The sequence below is a fragment of the Phodopus roborovskii genome, unplaced genomic scaffold, assembly GCF_943737965.1.
Source record: "Phodopus roborovskii unplaced genomic scaffold, PHOROB, whole genome shotgun sequence".
NCBI lineage: Eukaryota > Metazoa > Chordata > Mammalia > Rodentia > Cricetidae > Phodopus > Phodopus roborovskii.
In genome coordinates this window covers 2,245,027-2,253,502 of record NW_026126418.1, presented here as the reverse complement: position 1 = coordinate 2,253,502, position 8,476 = coordinate 2,245,027, and positions in this window count along the sequence as shown.

Here is an 8,476-nt window from a genome sequence, read left to right as displayed (position 1 = left end):
TTTGTTTATGTTCCTGAGAGCTGGTTGTTTTCCTATAATCTGGTTTTGGCATTGGAACACAGTTGGCCTCATAAATTAGTTAGGAATTATTCACTTTGGAGAAGTATTTCCACCACCCCCCCCCCAAAAAAAAGACTGTAGAGAATTGGGATAATTTCTTCCTTAAATATTTGTAGAATTTTTTAGAGAATTCATATGGGCCATATTGCTTTCTGTTTTAGAAAAATATTAATAATGAACTCAATCTCTAGGATACAGGTACATTTACTTAGGTTATTTCTTCTCATGTGAGTTTTAGCAAATAGTATTTTTCAAATAATTGCTACATTTCATACATTTCAAGTCTGTGGGCACAATGTTTTTTTAATAATTAAGATTATTTGAAACAGCTCATGTAACCAGCAACATTAAAATAAAAAGGTAATTATGGTCTAGCAACATAGTAAGATAAAGCATAACAAAGAAAATATATGATCTACACTGGAGTTCTTGGGATTTTTGGTTTTTTTTTTTACATTACCATATCCTTTGGACATTTTATTTATTCCTAACAATTTGCCTTAGATAAAATTTTAATAAAACAAATTGTATATTTATACAATGTATACTTATAAACTTTTTTAATATCTATATAAAAACATACTTATAAAACTTTATGGAATGTAGTTTCCATATTTTTCAAACCAATTTTCATCCTTTGAGGGTACTATCACTTCTCAATGAGAATAATTCATTCGCCAATATGGATGAATATTTAAAAGAAACATATTTTAAGTTCAAAACAAACTCTATCACAACTATGGTATTTAGGATTCAAATACAGGTGGTAAAGTTAGAAATAAAATCAAGATGATAATAAATATAAAATTCCTTAATTGCTTTTACAAGGTAAATAGAGGAATGGATAAATAATCAAGATGGTTTGTAAGTGGTCTCTTAAACTATTTGGTTAGTACAGAAATGCTTGCAAATATTAAATTATTTCAAATATTATTTCAAATGAAATAATATTTTAAAAAATATTAGTTATTTTTTCTATTGCTGTGATAAGACCATGACCAAGGCAACTTGTAAAAGTATTTAATGTGGGACTGACATCTTCAGAGAGTGACCTGGTCATGGCAGAGAGCATGGCAGCAGGCAAGCAGGTATCTGGAGCAGTAACTGAGAGCTCACATCTTGAGGCACAGGCAGAGCCAGCTGGGAATGTTAGGAGTCTGTTGAAACCTCCAAGTCCTTCTCCAGTAAGACACCTCCTCCAACAAGGCTACCTTTCCTAATCTTTCCCAAACAGTTCTACCAGCTAGGAACAAAGTATTCACACATATGAGCCTAAGGGGGCCATTCTCATCCAAACCACCACACATTCTGTTTGCAGTCTTTCTAAAACATGTTTTAATATAATTACATCCAAATATGCCAAGTGACAGGTGTCTGCAAATGGATACAATGGAACATCGGATGTGCAAGGAACACTTGCAGCATTTAGAGAGCTCTTCAGAGAGAGAAAGGGCATGGCCATAGCTATAAACAGTATGTGGGAGGTTTTCTTACAAACAGAATTGAAGTACAAGAAACCTTGGACCTTAGAAACTTTAGAATACTTAAGTCAGGGGAGATGTGAGCTACTGTTGCCTGATAAATGCAGAAAGATTAAAACTGTAGCAGGACGTTTCTTTATGACGGTTGCTTTCACAACTAGAAGTAGAATACAGTGTTAGTCTGAGCCTTTCTTGTAAATGAAGTTACCAGCTCCACTTCAGGGCTTCAAGTTCTAATCCTTGGCTACAGGAGCCCCGAGTCGCTCTGTATCTGCTCAGCCTTCTTCCCACTTGCCCTTGCAAAATTGTTCTTTCTCAAAGTTCAAGATTTTTAATCCTTTTGGGCAAGGCTTCACTAATTAAAGCTCAAACAATCTGAAAAGTAAATGAGTATTTGGGGACCCTGGGCACCATTCCATGGCTCCTGATCCATTGTTGTCATCTGTTAACACTCCAAGCCTTCTTTGTTTACGGCTGAGCCTCCATAAATGCACCCCTTTTCACTTTGAGACCCTTCCCGCCTCTTGGCTCCAGTTCTGCTCAGCACAACCCCACCTAAACGGAACACTTCTTTTTGTGGTCACAAGCTTTCTTTCTCTTTGTAAATACTTGGCAAGCATGCCATACACTCAGCTTTGCTGACACTTGTAGTTACTTCATGAGTATAATTTCTAAGGCTACAAATGCAAAGTGCGTGTAAAATGCGAACAGCGAAGTGCAAACTCTTGGTGAGAGAAAACTGGACCTGTGAGCAACTCTCGATGTACTGCCTGAGCATATTTTGAAGAAGTGTTAGTTCACCTTTGCCTTGTTCACTCCCGACCCTCAGGGCCAGTTTCCACTCCGAGAAACAAAAGCAAATTGTTAGAGAAAGTAGGAATTGCTGGTGTTGATAAGTGATCATTAGTAAAACAGAGTCTTTGGGAATTCACTCTGTGGATTAACAGCAACGGGTGGCAAAAATGGGGAGAAATGTCCTGACCGCTGCAGAGTTGAAATGCTTGATTAGACCTTCTCATTTCCTCTGAGAAAAGCCTTACCTTTTTACCTTTGATAGGCACCATTTTCATTCAAAGACTTCCCATTGTGGTAAGTGAAATAGAATTGCAATGGCATGCTTAGCAAATCAATAAGAGGAAAAAAAAAAAAAAAAAAAAAAAATAAGGGTCCATCATGTGGAGCTTCCTCTCTTAAAAAAAAAAGAAAAAGTTCAAGCACCATGTGTTATATAGATGAACAAAGTTTAAAATCACGGGAAGTTTCATCTTTTCTCTGCCCTGTTCAGACAAAAAATCAAAACTTGCCTAATGGGCTTGACCATTTTGTCTATTTATATCTAAGTATTAGTTGTGTCTTTGAAGACAATTGATAGACAGACCTCTACATAGCAAAATGGTTTCTCACCTCTCAAAAAAAGAAAAAATCCCGTTGTGTTCACTCTGATGCCAAGTCAGCTTTCTGTCTATTTGGAAAAGCAGCTAGTGTCTTTTGACACACCCCCTCTCTGGATATACCAATCACGCATCAGCTTGGGACCTTTAGTTAAATCCGGTTTAACATCAGAACTGGCCTGCAGTGATGGGCTTCAGTCACGTGTATAGCCTGTCTGAATTTTAAAAATACACAGAGATCAGCTGAAATTGGCTCACCCTTTTAATTATTTAAACTCGAACGGATCAAGGCCTCATCTCACAGGCCAGTGGACCAACTTGCAATAAGCAATCTCATCCTTCTTCCTCCCGGTGATTCTGGGAGCTCTCAAGGGGCTTATGCTTCTTGATCGTGTCTGCTCTACTTCCCTTCTCTGGATCTTCACTTTCATGCCATTTCCTCGACAACAGTGGGTTTTTCTTTTAGGATCACACAGAGGTTAAAGGCACAGAGTTTGGGGTCACTTCGAGCTGAGTAGTTCTGAACTCATTTGCTCTGTGTTAGTTTCCTTGTCTATACACGCAGGCTAAAAGGATACTTCTCCTATGGGTTGTTGATAGCATTAAATGAGCATAACGCCCTTGGAAGGGGAGAGGCTCCTATCAGCTATGACTCTCTCTGCCCAGAGCTGTCCTGAGGGACACAGGCACCTCCTGTTGTACAGACCAGCAACCCTGCTAGTTCAGACATTTTTGCTGGAGGATCATAAGCTCAAGGGCAGTTAATGCAATTTAGTGAGACATTGTTTCAAGATAAAAGGAGAGAAGAGGGTTGGGGGCTGTACCTCACAGGCAGAGTACCTCCTAGCGTGCTTGACACCCTAGGTTCAATTGTCATATCATAAAGGGACTCGGCCTTCTGCTATCCTGTAGGGGCCTTTGTAAGGACTAGGGTTTTACTAGTCTCTGCAGCAGCGGGAAGTGGGTCTTCACAGCCTGATGAGGAGCGCAAGCCTGCTCTTCTCTTTGGGGCTTTTAGAGTCTTGAGCTACTTTCTTTCAACCCCTTCCTCACCTCTTAACCCTCCTCTTCCCTTCCTTTAAGCCCCACCCCCACCCCTTCCCTTCCTTTAAGCCCCACCCCCACCCCAGCCTTAACTTGGGCTCTCTGGAGTTTTGAGATTTTTCTGGCTATTTTCCTGAACAGTGCAATGCTCTGTCCAGCTGGATAGCTTGGGCGACTCTTCAGAAGCACAGAGTCTTAATACCTTAAGAGAACTGGATAGTTCAGGCCACCCTTCAAAAACATCTGCCCTTACACCCTAGGAGGACAGCCCTTGGAGAGTCACTTTACAAAAAGAATCCTCCCTCTCTCCAGGACTAGAAATAGCTTCTAGCAGCTGTGATTTGCAAATGAATACTTTTTCTTTTTATCCTATTATTATTATTAGTAGTAGTAGTAATAGTAAATAAGGTCTGGCACAGACAACCAACACAATTTCATCATAAGTTTAGTAATTAAGCAATCTTCTCTTCACAGAACTTTCCTTGTCAGTTTCCTTATCCAAGAAAGGAATAAAGATCAAGTAAAACAACAGAATCAAATAATGTAATCCACGTAAAGCCATTAAAATGGTGCCCAGCACTTTGTGAAGTACTTAATTAACGGCAGCCGCTGTTATCTTCACTAATGAATTGAAACCCCATCACTGCTGGCTTCTTGCCAACATGGCTGACCCATGGTACCAAAGGGAAAGTGTGAGTAAGCTTAGGTTTGATCCCAAGTTGACTTATTGTTTTAAAGTTCATCTTCCCCTATTTTGAACCAAGGACTGTGTTAGTAAACTTTCTAACTCCGAGACAAAATCCCCCCAGATAATCAACTTAAGAGGAAGAAAGGTTGATCTGGGCTCATGTTTTCAGAGTCTCAGCCTAAAATTTCTCAGCCCTGTTGATTGGACCAGTAATGTCAAAGTTATGTCAGGGAATGTACCTGTTTATGTGGTGGCCAGGAAGTGGGGTGGTCAGGGTCACTGTACTTTCCTCTAGGGCACGCCTTCAATGATTTCACTTCCTCCCGTTAGGCCCTACCTGGTAAAGTTCCTGCTGAGTCCCAAAGTTTTAACACATGGGCTTGGCAAGGGCACTCCAAACTAGCAAGGCTATGCTTAATAATAGAGAGTAAACTTGTACCTTTGGTTTCAGAGTTGAGAGATCAAAATAGAAAAAAAAAATCTATAAATATTCAAGAATTGGGAAAAATTATGTGAAATTTTAGACATGAAACTTTTACAAATGAGGTCCTTCCTGCATTTGAGGATGAAACCATGAGACAGAAGTGAGCAGTTGTAGAGTTCTCAGACCATGGCCTTCAGTCTGTTACAGGTCCCACAATTTTTTGTTGTTACTTTATCAGCCTCACAGGTGACCTAGATGCATATGTGCATCATTTGAATTAAGTTTAGTAGTTAATCAATCCCCTCTTCACAGGGTGCCAGAAAAAATATCTGAAGATTCTATTGAACCATCTCTCCCTTACTACAATAACAAAAGACACAAGGTCCTTCCACAGTTTCATCTGTAACAGCTGCTTCGGAACTGCCTCTCTGCTGGCCCTGGCCACTGTCAAGTAAACTGAATTGAAAGACCCTGTGCAATTGCTCAGGTCGTTTACTCTGAGAGCTCTATCCAGGTTCTGAAATGTCTCTAAACATGTCCATGGCACAGGTCTGGACAGCTAAGGAGTTGTGGTCACATTCATGACAGATCTGCTTAAGACATTTTCCAGAGAGCATTTCCTTGACTCGTGGCAGCAAGATGCTAACCAGCCTCTCCAGCACCAATTCCCACAGCTTCAATTCATCCTGGATTCAACTGACAGAATAATCTGCTTCCAACATCGATCTTATTACAACCTTCACCTGCTCAAGACCCTGCAGAACCTCCCTATTATTGCTGCATCCATTCCACTCTTTGCAGTCTGGCATTCTAGGCTCTCATCAATTATGCTGTCCCTGGTGGAACATGTCCAGCCTTATCTAAGTCTCTTCTGGACACACTTCTTCTGCTACAGATAAAAGTCTGTGCTTTGGATCTTCCAAATTCCCATCCATGTTTTACCTGCCAGGAACCATCTCTAGATTTTATGTCAATCTAATCACACTTTCTTTTTTCTCTTATCATGCACACGCTTATTAAGTATGTGTCCTTGAAATTAGTTCAGTTTCCAACCTTCTTCCAAAGAAGTAACTTTTTTATGGTAAATATACATTACTTCCCAATTTTGTGCATGGTCATGGTGCAGCCTCTAAATTTTTCCTCAACATTAAATTCCAGGAAAACAGCTATGTGCAATTATAATGGGATATGACACGCACTGTATTTATGACTTTTTTCAAAGAAACATTAGAACATAATTAAAATAAGTGATAGAAAGAAGAAAATACATCAGGAAAACTGAGGAAAGGAAGAGGGCTTTTTTTTTTCCTCCCTGAAGTTCAGATTCCTATATGTGTTATGAGTAGATCATGGTCAAAATAATCATTTTCAAGTGTTGAAGATACACCTCAGTGGCTAAATATTTTCCCAGCATTCACATGACTCTCAGATCCTAGACCTGGAACTCACACACACACACACACACACACACACACACACACACACACACACACAGAGAGAGAGAGAGAGAGAGAGAGAGAGAGGGAGAGAGAGTTCCTTAAGATTGGTGACTACTCCTTATTAGTTTGTTTCAAAGGCTGCCTGAACTCTCCTGGCAATATTCAAATGACTACAACCTCCTTGTACATCTTGCTAATTTAACAGTCAATGAAAAAGGTGTCCCAGAAACCTTCCAGAAGACAAAGACAGTTTCCTTGTGTCTCACTGGATCTGCCTGAGTAACAGGGTCATCCTTGTTCCAATCCTTTACATGTGAATATGTATAAAAAGACAATATATTGATTGATTGGTTGATGATTGATTAAAAATTGGTTATGGGGCTGGAGGGATAGCTCAGCCGTTAAAGGCTAGGCTCACAACCATAAATATAAAAATCGGTTATGATTGAAACTTCTGCTCTGAGTGCTCATGAAAAGGAAAGTAGAAGGTGCTAGAAGGTTTGAAGGACACTGGGGATTAATTTTCTAGAGAATCATTATATATGCATATGTATGCTTATAGTTGTGACAGTATCACAGCAAGTGAAGGAAATTTAATCTTTATGGCTCTTACTTATTCTCTGTTTGGGGATACAGAAGATGTGGATGTAAGACATCAGGTGAAAGTCACTGTACATGAAAACTGGAACCATGATATACTAAGGACTTTAGAAGGGATTTCTGTGACTGTATTATAGAGAGCTTTGATGTGATACTTGAAATTGAACTAAAGCAACTGAAAGAGAAAGTCAGACAGAGATGCTATGGGAAGGACAGAGCATCCTACACACAGGTACAGTATCTGGTGAGCTTGAGGATCACTGAACACAAATGGAATGGAATAAGCAGGGAAGATGGATGGGTGATGAGGCTCATTAAAGGGTGGCAAGTGGAGACAAAGAACTTATATTGCAGGGTCTTGGGAGACATTGTGAAGGCTCTTGACTTTACTGTGAGTGACATGGAAAGCCACTGGCCTGTCCAGAACCAATGGAATGACAAACTAATCATCCTAAAAGTAACCATTTTTGTTGCTCTTTGTAGTTGAGGCAGATTGGGAAAGGGTGACTGGATGGACATCCACTACAATTTGGAGAAAGAAAATCTTGGAGTCTTTGACCTGGATGACCATGGAACAAATGGCTAATCATGGTTGGACCTGAGCAACAGTTTGAACACATTAAAGCACAGAGAAATGTGGTGTGGGGGTGTGGAAAGAGGAGAGCTGGGGGTCTTTCCCAGGACAGAGCAAATGAAACGTGGTGCTGCCCCGAGGAAGAATGAGGGAAACTAGGCTGTAGTGCTGAATATTTCAGATGTCAAGAAAAGTCCAGGAAAGAATTGATGCAAGAGTCTAAAGTTCAAAACAGAGGCAACCGTCGGCAATTCTAGCCCAGGGGCTGCAGGCGTCAAGATAAGGAAAGCCAAGAGAAGAGACGGGGTAACTGATGGAGCTTCACTAAACAGATGTAAAGTCTTCTCAGGTCTGACTCACTGGCCTTCCCCACAGGAACTGGGCAGCTCTCTGAAAAATTGCTGCACATCTAGAATATTTTTTCCCTGTGGTTTGACTTTTCGCTGAACTCCAAAACTCCTATTTTGAATAGGACTTGTCTATTTCATTTTAAACGCTGTGTTTTCCATGCATAGTCTCCTAAATATACTGACACACCAGGAAGGTCAGCCTATATGGACTGCCAAAGCAAATGCTGAGCTAGCCAAAGACAGAACTTGGGTTTATCTTGGACTGTAAGGCCATCGTGGCCTGGCTGCCACATCCTGTCCCTTCATGGGCTCTTGGAAGGCATGAGAAGGTCAGTTAGGTCAGACCCTAAACTGAGGCCTCTGAGTACCTGAGTCAGCATCCCAGTGATGGCGGCCAGACACACTGAGGGGCTCCTCCCTGACTG